Source organism: Gavia stellata, chromosome 10, assembly GCF_030936135.1.
Source record: "Gavia stellata isolate bGavSte3 chromosome 10, bGavSte3.hap2, whole genome shotgun sequence".
NCBI lineage: Eukaryota > Metazoa > Chordata > Aves > Gaviiformes > Gaviidae > Gavia > Gavia stellata.
This window is the reverse complement of record NC_082603.1, coordinates 33,322,429-33,333,293: the sequence shown is the minus strand read 5'-3', so window position 1 is coordinate 33,333,293 and position 10,865 is coordinate 33,322,429.

The following is a 10,865-nucleotide window of genomic DNA, read 5'->3' as shown; positions in this document are numbered from 1 at the left end:
AACGATGGTGTGTGGGAAGAGACTGTAGATGACTCCATCCTGCTCTTTAAACTGGCCCCTACGGAGCGGGTTTGTTGGCAGGGCTGTACCAGAAGGTCTGCAGAAACCTTTACGTGTAAAAAATACCAGAATGACTAAGTCTGACAATGCTTGGGAGTAAATATGTTTGTCACATGTGTGGTAGCTATCGATTAATGACAGTTCACAAAGGCCCCTTTCTACAGAAAACCTAAGACTCTAAGACTTTCTTTTTCCCCCCAGGCTAACGATACGCTTTTGTTTTAAAGAAAAATTTTGCTTGAACTACTGAAAGGTTGCAAAAGACGTTTCATTATCCCTGGAAAGGTAGCAAAGTAAATTTTAGCCCCCGGTGACTCCATCAGCAGATGCTCTCTGAACAGAAACAGTTAACCTAAAGAGATGTACGCTTTCATTTTTTTAATAAAAAGAATGAAATGTTTTAAATCGAATGTCAGTCTTGCAACAAAGCGAACATTTGCAGAACACAGAATCGTTCTGTTTGTGATGAAAGGCCTCAATAATTCGTTTGTGGCTTCACTTGCTGTGAAGTACGAGGTCTTGTCTTTACATATACGATGGCTTCCATATTTCACAAATTCATCTGGCTCTGAAAATTGCTCTTTATTTACTCCATATAAGGTCTCAGATTTTTCACAGCTCTCCTCTGGCAGGACTTGGACAGTGTGAGATGGGAGAAACATAGTAGAGGCATTGCTGTAGTAAATATTTCTTATGAAACATGAAGCGGCTACATTAAGTCTATATATTGTGATGCTGTGTAGTTTAATACTGCCCCCAAAGGTCAGAAATCTTTTAAAGATTCACCTTTTATCTTGAGAACTAAGGAACTCTATGTGGCAGTCACAATTTTTGGCACTGGTGGTAACAGTTATATTAAAAGAAAAGCCTGTTAAGCTTGAAACACAGTTGTTTATTGCAGTTACATCTGTGACTCCACTGGAAAAACTTTTGTAAAAGTTTTCTAAGTTATTCAGTGAGATATTTGATAGGATTAGTTTCATAACTGCCTTTAAGCCATGCCCAGACCTAGGCCTTAGCATCCCTTCACCTTGGGCGGAGCTGCCCCCAAATTTGAGCACTCTTTAGCAGAGAGCCGAAGGACCCCGGGACAAACTCCTGCTGCTTTCCCCCAGTGTGCTGTCTGCTGAATCCTAAAGCAAAGCAGACAGCCGCCAAATCACGCATGGTTGCCACAGCTCCACACCATTTTTCAAAAGCTATTAGCACTGATGGTGTCCTGTCCTCCTTCGTGGGTATTTTACTCCCTTCCATTCAGGCAGTTCCCTCGTGACTCATGTACGCTTTTTTTTCGTATTTCCTGTACAGCAATGTGTAGCTTTGCAATTTGCTGAGTAAAATATGTTAGTGCTAGAACAAAATCGGAAGCCTAGCGCTTAGACTAAATAGAGTTTTTAAGGCAATTTTATTTTGAAATGTTCTTTGCAATCTTTTTGGATGTTTTTTACGTTGTTACATGAATTATTACTGCAGATCAATATCCCTAGATATACATTTGAATTATGGCAGAAATTGTATATACTCTGGCAGTCATATACATGCTTACTACACATATTTTTCTTTCTCTTACAGGGTAAAATATCCTTGTATGCCCGCACACAGACAGGCCCATCACCCAGGGAGCCAAGGTTCAGCTTCTCGAGGTATATAATGACCTAAAGATTTATTTACTTGGCTAGCGGGATTTACAAAGCTCCGGAGCTGGCTAGATACTGAGCTCCCATTGAAAGTCGCTGGATTTCCTGACCTGAGTTCTGCAGTGTGACATTTAGCTCCACTTAGCAAACGTTGCCTTCAGTTCACTGCAGTTAATAGCTACTCAGGACTACAGAGGATCTTTTGTGTGAGACAACAGGCGTGTGTAAGGAAGCCTTATCCAGGTGGGTGGTGCTCAAAAGTCATGTAACTGCTCGGTTGCTTAATAATGTGTTTCATTAAATCTGCTTTATGCTGCCGGTTTGAGTGGCCAACTGAGGAGTCGCGTCACCGAGAGCTGGAAGGTGCTGGGCAATCAAGACCGTGGTGGCAACAGAGCGGTGCAATGAGAAGGGTGAAGTGTTTGGACCTTGAATCAATAACAGACTGGAGTAAACTCCAAGGGCAGGAGTCCAGTTGCTCCAGGTAGGCTTGTGTTCGATATGGCAGCGCGTCCTAACAGATCTCAAGTCAAATGGCACAACTAAGGCCGTTTATTACTTATTGGTATTGCATTTCAATAAAAGACTACCCTGTCAAGTGCGTGGTTTGCAATCTGCTTTAACAAACGTGATAAAAGACTATTTATGTCCAAGGATTTTACAATCTGAGAATCTAATTCCACATGTACAAGTGTTAGGTAAGCTTCAGGTGTACTTGTGCCTCGGAACACCATCAGTGACTTCGGAAGGCCTAGCTTTGGGTTTAAAGTTAGGCTTGTGAACATTTACAGGCTCATGGTTTAACTTTCAGGTGCGGTAACTGAGCGTAAGAGGGAAGGGAGACATTAGCAGAGAGTATATTTGCAGAGACTGGAAGTGTACACAGCTTTTCACATGGTAGTTATGGGGCTTTGTTCTATGTATTACATTTTATTTGGCGAATTAAGTCATCAGCTCAGTTTTAATAGGTATAATGATTATTTTAAGCAACAGATGCATCTGCCACACAACCAATACATCAGGTAAGTACAAGACAGTAAAGTACCTCTCAGAATATTTAGTCAGCACACATTTGGAACAGACTTTACCTGCCCTTTTTTCCACTGCGTGGGGTCTGTTTCCAAATGCTTCCCGTCGAAGAGGCTTCTGTGTCATCCTGTGATGAGTCTGTTGTGCAGCCCAGTAGAACTCAGTGTTGGGTCTTCTTCCTGGATATGTTTTACTTTTTCTACTGGCAAGTTCATCTGGTTACGTATAACCCTTGTCCTGCTCTAAATAATGTCTCTTCCTTAACATACTCACGAATTGCTCCCTAATTCCCCATCATCATTATTTTGACCAAACCATACCTACTTCATTTTTTATCTTTACTTGTAAGTTAGTTCAATATAAGAGACATTCTGGTTGAGTGATCTTTGTTTGCTCTCTGTCATCTGTATGGAAAACTGTTCGCAATATACAGAGCATGATTTTTTTTAAGTAAATTTTGTATCCATTAAAGCATTAGTTGGTGTTGATTTTAGTGTACTTAATTTTAATCCTGTGCCATCACATGGTGATTTTGAGGTCAGTGCAGTTACAGCATTTTAGAATTTGGTCCTTTAATCTTGTCCTAATTTTTTTTTAACCATTGAAAAGGACAGGGGAATTTTCAGATGGTTCTTGAGTAGAAATCAGCAAGCCAAAGAGAGGTGAGGTCAAGGAGATGAGGTTGGGTGGGTGGAAAACCACAGGACAAGAAATCAAGGACAGGGCAGAGGTGGGCTGCCCACACCAAGTGATCAGACTGATTTTCTAATACGGGTGGCAGCAAGACTCAAACTGCCTTTGAAGTGTAAGGACTACAGTAGAAGGCAGGATTCGTTCACTGTATTCACTGTGCATTCCTCGAGGTGATTTCAAGTCAAATGGCACGAGGTAATGATGTTTGGAGCATGAAATGAGACCTGATAATTAGCTCATTTTAACAAACCTTCCTAGGAGACCGGTTTTGTTAATGGGTGGGGTGAAATCCTAGCTGCGATTCCATCAACTGATTGGTTCTTTAAATTTGGGAGTACAATCACACCCCTGCCTTCGCTTTCTTACATAGATATACATGCATACATCCACTGTAATTACAGTCCAGGTAATCATTGTGTCTGAAGGTTTACGGCACACAAAGCTCTCCAGGCAACGTCACCACTCGGCGCACGCAGGACAGCTTGGTTAACCGCTTCATAACTCAGCATTAAAAAATACCAGCGAAGCCATGATTGATTTTTAGACAGCAAATAGAGAAGCAGAAGCTCCCCTCATTGGGAAGCTGCTGCACCCACCAGCCCGACATGGTGCGGTGCTGCCCGAAAGGCACCCACATAGCTCCATTTCAAAACCAGCCATCCGACAGCCTCCCTTCCCACCTAGAGAGCTACAGGAGAGAACCCTCAGCTTAGTGAAATCTCCTCTTCACCAGCCTTTCACCCTCTCAAATTTTTATGCACCCTCTTAAAATACTGCTCCCTGTCACTATTTAATGCAGGAAAATTTTTCCAGCAGGAAAATGTTCTGTTTAAATGTAAGGAAATGGGATTTATTATTTTTCTGTATCTCTCCAAAAATAGAGCAACACCTAATTAAATATTTATGGCGGCTTAGCACGCTCAATAAAGGAACTGTTGTCTAGAAGCCTCTGAAGCTTCGGCTTCTTACAGGAAAGGCGCGTTTCAAATACAGGCCAAAGAGGGAGCAGGTGCAAGAGGCAGTAATTGCATACGTACGGTCCTGAGACACTCAAACATGCAAGATTAAATTATGTCTAATACTATAGACTTCACAGCCATATGTTATAAAAATAGCTGCACTGGGAAACTAGAAATCTCCACAGACATAGCCAAAAATAACCATATGAAACGCCTGGAAAGAGCAGATTCCCTAGAGGTGGGATTTCTGGACTCTTGGAGGAAGTCTCCAGTACAGAGCTCTGTCCCCTGCAGGAAAAAACCTCCACAACCTCTAGCTGTTTGCTGAATCACATAAATTATAGCAACTTCCAAACCCTGCGGCCACATCAGCAATAGGCCTATAAATCTGTCAGGGTTCCCTTATTGTGAGAATTATTCTGTGACTTTTGTGAACATTCTGCAAATTGTATGCAAGACAATGTGCTCTTTCAGCAGCCTTCCCGCCCCAGTCGCAGGGATCACCCGGGGAAGGTCGGTACCCTACGCTGGGCTCTCTGCCGTTCACGTTAGCAAAACCTATTTCGTTCTTGAGGAATACGATTCTCGGGTCAAACGCCCTACGGCAGGAAAGGTAAGAAACCATTCACAAAAATGAGGATACTGGCTATAAAATGTCAAGACAGGGCTGGCTTCGGGTGGAAGGAATAGAAATGAATGTTCAGGGCTCTTATTGTTTGGTGATCCACACTTCATGCAAGTCCTTTCACAACCAGAAACACAGGAACAAATTGTCCGATTCACTTTACTACACTGGAAAGGGAATCTGACTTTTCCCACAGCAAACAGACTGGGACCTTCACAACCCCTAAACGATTTGTACTTGACAAGCTACATCTGTTTTCAGAGGATCTCAAACCATTTCATAAGCCGTTATTTAACTTCGATACTGTTATGTCGGCGGTGGACGTGGGAACAGTTTGACCACTGTAGAAACACAGTCCCTTTGAGAGATCCCTCTCCAGGGCTTTGCACCTCAAGAGGATGCGTTTGTGCGATTTGACATCAGATCGAGGGGGTGAGGTGGGATCTTCTTCACCGGATCATGCTCACATGGATCGCAGAGCAACTTCATGGAAAAATCCAGGAGAAGGGCCCCTGGGAGGGAGTCAGGGAGTTACTCCAGCTCCAGTCTCTCCCATGTAAAACCTAGCCCAAAAGCTTGACCTGTATGGCTATTTTTTGTCTAAAAGGCTTTAGATAGGGCATCCTTAAAGACGCGGCCCTTAGGAAAAGCAGGAAATAATAAATCAGAAATTGCTACGGTTCTGTAAACTCCATGGTAAAGCCTGCAATGAGCTCCTTTTCATCTCAGCTTCCGAAAGACAAATGTCAGCTTGGAGCTCTGAGCCACAAACCACGAGCTTGTCAATGCACAAACCGTGATGTGCTCCTCCGTGCAGGAGAGTTTATCGGTTTTGAGATCGAGATGTATAGCTCCTGATACTGCAGGCAGCGTGCAACCTTAGCTCTCATTTATCTCGCTCTTAACTTAGGAGAAAACACAGTTGGCTGTGATCTATGAACTTCCAGAGCTACACATGCATCTAACATACCTAAGAAAATAACAATAATTACACCCATAATGTAGAGCTAAAGCAGATTAGTTCCTAACAATATAAACATGTGGTTCTGTACGCTGAAATTCTGCCAAAGGCAAGATGACTCAGGTCTGAAACAGAACGTTTCTCCTCAAATCTCTCTGAAAGCTGAGTTCTGTAGTGCAGAAAAAAGTGATGTTGTGTAAGTGGTCCCATTGCATCATTAGGGGGTTTGTCCCCATAATTTGTCTATCTGTGCGTATTTTCTTTCACAACTCACAGCCTGCTGCTCAGTTTAATATAACGTTCGGATCCACAGCTTCGCCGGTAGCAGACGCAGTGCAGTTTTGCATTATGGGCTGGAATTTAAATGACAAGCCAGGTGCTATATTGCAAGCCATAATTAAAATAACAGAAAAAGAAAATCCCGCCCCATCTCTGTTCTTCGGTGGGAATAACATCTCGCAGAGCTGTAACTCACTTCTGGCAGCAGAGGCAGGAGGAAACACAACCTGCGCATTCTTGCACCATCTGCCGGTAGCATCTCCGTCGACAGGCACACCTAGAACAGATTTTATAATTCCTCTCAAACCTGGCGGGATATGAACACATCTAGAGACATGAGCCCACCGATATAAAGAGTCACGATTCAGCTGAGGATTTTTTTTTTTTTTTTAAATCAAACCACAGTCGGTTCTCCATAGCAGAGCCATCTCTGCAAGGTTTTTAAGGAATTACGTAGCAAGGCCTCCATGACCCATAGCGTAGCCACATCAAGAAGGGAACCGCAGAGCCGTTTGCAGGACAGAGCAGCCTCCGCCAGCTGCTCCTGCAGTCAGCAGGAGCCAGAGCACCCGAAGAAGAGGTTTAGCCCCTCCTGCCCCACAGCCTGCTGCCTGCAGATGGTTGTGGTCAAGTGTCTCATTGCCTTCCGGGCAAAGCCTTTGGAGCAGACGGGTTCTGTGCCGGCCCCGTAGCCGCACTGTGCCGGGTCTTGGCCCCATCACAGAGCCATTCCCTCCGAAACTGCTGAATTCCCTGCTGGAGAAACTCTCAGCTGAAGAATGGGATCCAGTGATGCCTGTCAGGTTCCTTGCCCATCCCAGAAACTTAATATATATTACAAATAAACACAGCGCTTTGTTACTGTCAAAGACATCGTAATGTCAGTGAAATGAATTAATCACTCCAGTAAAAGTGAAACTTTATTAAAGGGTTAACGACGTTAAGGTATGTAGGAATAGATCGGTTGCTCCTTTCTGCCCCATCCCTTAGTACAAGAAGGGGCTGTAAGTGGGTCACAGGAGGGTGGTGTCAAAGAAAACGAATGCCTCCTCACGCGGGCTGCAGTCAGTCTGCCACAAGCCACAACATTAAATGCCCTTGCCTGGCTCTTGAAGAGGGTTGGCGGTTTTACAACAAGTAACATCTTTGTCCGTGAGAGCCCTGCGAAGCCGAGGGGTGACATTTCCCCCTTCAGCCTGGAGGCTGGACCCGCAGGAGTCTGGGGAAATGCTCTTCTCTAGCTGCAGCTCATCGGGAGTGTTATAGATAAGTTGTCCCCTGAGCCACCAGGCACTAAACCACTATTAAAGCACAGAAACCCCCAGCGTGGTGGGTCAGTGTGAATTAGTCAGACCATCGCTTGGACCGGAGTGACAAATGCCATATGACTAAAAATGCAGAAAACCAAAGCTAAAAATGCAGAAAACCAAAGGAACAGCTCAGCATCTCTCTGATACGTGTGTATGTGTCCTCTCTCCTGTGAAGAGCTTCGTCACAGTAAGCCCAGCGTCACGCACATGCACATGCCCACTCCCTGGGTACCTCTCACACTCTGCTGCCGTCACCGACACGAGCACGACAGGATGTGCACACAGAGCAGGTCTGGTCTGCGCCACGGTGCCAAACCCCGCCGGAGTTCATCACCTTTCAGTCCTTCATTGCTTTCCTCTAAAATCAAAATATTCCGTGTTCCTGGCATGCGGTAAAAGCCAGCGCCCTAGACACGGAGCTGGGGTGCTGAACGAAGGTGCTCGTCTTTATCGTGCCCTTGGGTTGCTTTCAGTAAGTATGGCAAGAAAACAGCTGCTCTTTAAGAGATACGTAAAGAGCAGCCAGTCGGCAATACGTACAGCACGCAGGGATATACAACCCGTGTGTCTTGCAAAGCAGTGCCGAACAGAGCTCTCGTCCTCTCCGAGTAACCCTCTCGTTTGGGCGACCTGTTGGTATGTGGGCATGGAGCTCCGTGCTGGCCAGTTTGCTCTTGTCTCTCACCAAGCTGCCCTGCAGACATACCCTTTGTCGTGACACGGTTCCCGCACAAGCCCCCTGCTAGCTAAGTCCGTGTTCTGCGCAGTGTATTTCTTCCACCCTCTTTTTAGTGCAGAGACATAGGAAATGCGATCACGCCCTAATAGATAAGCAGTAGTCGGAGACTGGGACGACTGATAGAAAACAGGAGCAGAAGATACAGCAATGAAAGTAGGTTTATGGAAAAAGGGTAATTGTACTTTACAAGACACATGTTTAACCAAAATAAGAATTTCCCTTTCTTTAAGTAGATTCAGGGTCTATAAACGGACGTCTGAATTCCAGCTATGGCTGCACCAGTGCCGACTGCTCTCTAAGCAATAGCAGCTCTTGTTTACGCTTGGCAAGACATAGCAATTTCTTTTAGGCAACACAACTGTAGCGAATTGATTTGACAGGCAAGCCCACATGGTTTGATGTGAACGTTGCAAGAGTGATCCATCGGTCATAAGCAAATGAAGCATTTTCCGAACCTATTTGGGGGTCACTGGATGTGCACAGCCCAGAACAGCACGGGGCTGGCAGCTTTTGAATGAGCACGAGGTTGGTTCCTGGAGGCTGTAGCTTCTCCTCCCGGACACAGAGGTCACATCTACCTTCCATAATTTTTCCTGCCTGCATCCAGCCGGTCGGGGTGCGTAGGGAAGCACAAATCCTTGGTTTGGCCTGTGAAGGGGGGTGCACAGTTAGGGAAACAGCTCAGGTGTTTTTAAGTATTATGATAATCATGGCATGGGCCCTAAAATCTTCCCAAAATGAGCGACTTTGTTAGGTTGGTATTTGTATTCCCATAGCACCCAGATACTTGCAGAAGCGTTTTGCCCCATTCACGCTACCGACCAAAAAGTGACTGACCAAAAAGCCATAGCCATGCCAGTCACGTGTGGGTGGATGGGGCAGGATTTTGGCATTCGTAGACCATACAAGGCAGCTCCTGTGAGCACAGCGAAGGGGGAGCGGTTTGCAGAGAGTCTACAAAAATGGATGTTGGCACAAGCGTAACATCCTATAGAACAATAGTGGATTTTGTACTGCGTTTCCAAAAGGACTCCGTCGCATCAGCGCCTGGCCCCGTCACTGCAGGCTCTGAACCCTGCCCCGACTTTGTCTTCCTCCCAGCACGGGGCAGGAGCCTCACCCCACTCCTGTCTCTCTGCTCCCGGGAGCTGCAGGGAGACACCCCACTGCAGAGCAGGCGAGGGCAGCGTCTCTGGGAGGAATTCATCCCATCACCAGCGGGAAACCCTGCTTCCCCAGGGAATCCCTTCACCATCCAAATCGCCGTCCACCCTCCGAGGGATTACAGCCAACTGAGAAGGTCCTGTCCCTGTCTCAGAAACCACACATAAGTAAAAGCTAAATCAGGTAGTCAAAGACTGTAGGAAACCACATTCTTCTTGTTGTTCTTTTCCCCTCTTACATCGACCTTTGAAAATGAGACCACTTTAAACCCGAACTGGTGGCAGCCCTTCCTTGGGATCCGACTCGCAGCGTTTCAGGCGGTGCGGCTGACCTCTTGCCGTGGAATTTCACCTAGTAATTTCTGCGGCAGAAAGAAATCCTCCGAGCGGGTTGTCTGGCTTCAGAAGTAAATTTAAGTGCCTGTGGCTCGACAAATAAACATTCTGAAAGTGCTTAATGACTCACAACCTCGCCTAAGAATAGCTGAACTTTGCAAGACCGAAATACATAGCGGAGAATACGGCCTCTGACACTGCCTGAGCGTGGAGCTGAAGGACGTGGTGGGAGAAGGGGAGGGAGAGGCTGTGGCTGCACCGTGGCTGCATTCCTGCCGTCCCCTCCCGGCTCCTGGCAAGCCGCATCTCGGAGGCTTCTTCAACCATCCTGTGCAATAGCCACCTCGGAGCTCTCCTCCACAAATTCATCTAATCTGTTTTTAAACAATTTATCATGTCTCATTTATACACACAGCAGAGTACTCCTCGTTTATCCTGGTTGTTTGAAAGTGCTGTTATGCTCTTGGATTAAAGAGGGGTCACGGAAGTTTTATTCATATACGTGTTACACTTCTGAGCACCTAACGTTTGATAGAAGAGAGTTTCTTTGTCTTCAAGTTATTGAGCAAGTAAAACCTCGGTGACTGAAAAGGGGAACTGATTTTTATTCCATTTGCTCAGAAGTGGGTTTTTTGGTAGTTGTTGCTTGCTTTTCTGGGGCACGCTTGCAGAAGCACGTGCTGTGAACTGCCACCGCTTTACTTCTTACCCCTGCCCCCCCGCACAGTTTTTAGTGCTTTAATCTAACCCCAGGGAAAACAGAACAACACACAAGTTCAGCTGAATGTCTGCGACCACAAGAGCTTCCTGTAGGTGCCTGAAGTTGCTTTTGCAAAAGCCTCGTTGTTGTCGTTAAGGCTCAGGGATCGTCATGGCTTTGGGGATGAGCCTAAGGGACGGGTGCACCATCCCAGGAGCAGCAGGAGAGGTGCTGCGCCTCGTGCACGCCAAAGTAGCTTTGTTGTTCAGAAACGGGAGAAGAAAATAACGTAGGAGTCATCTCCCACCTCAGCCAGCCAGCGATGCCAGAAAAAAATCTTTCTGATATCATGGTTCTGCTATTTTGGGCCCTGC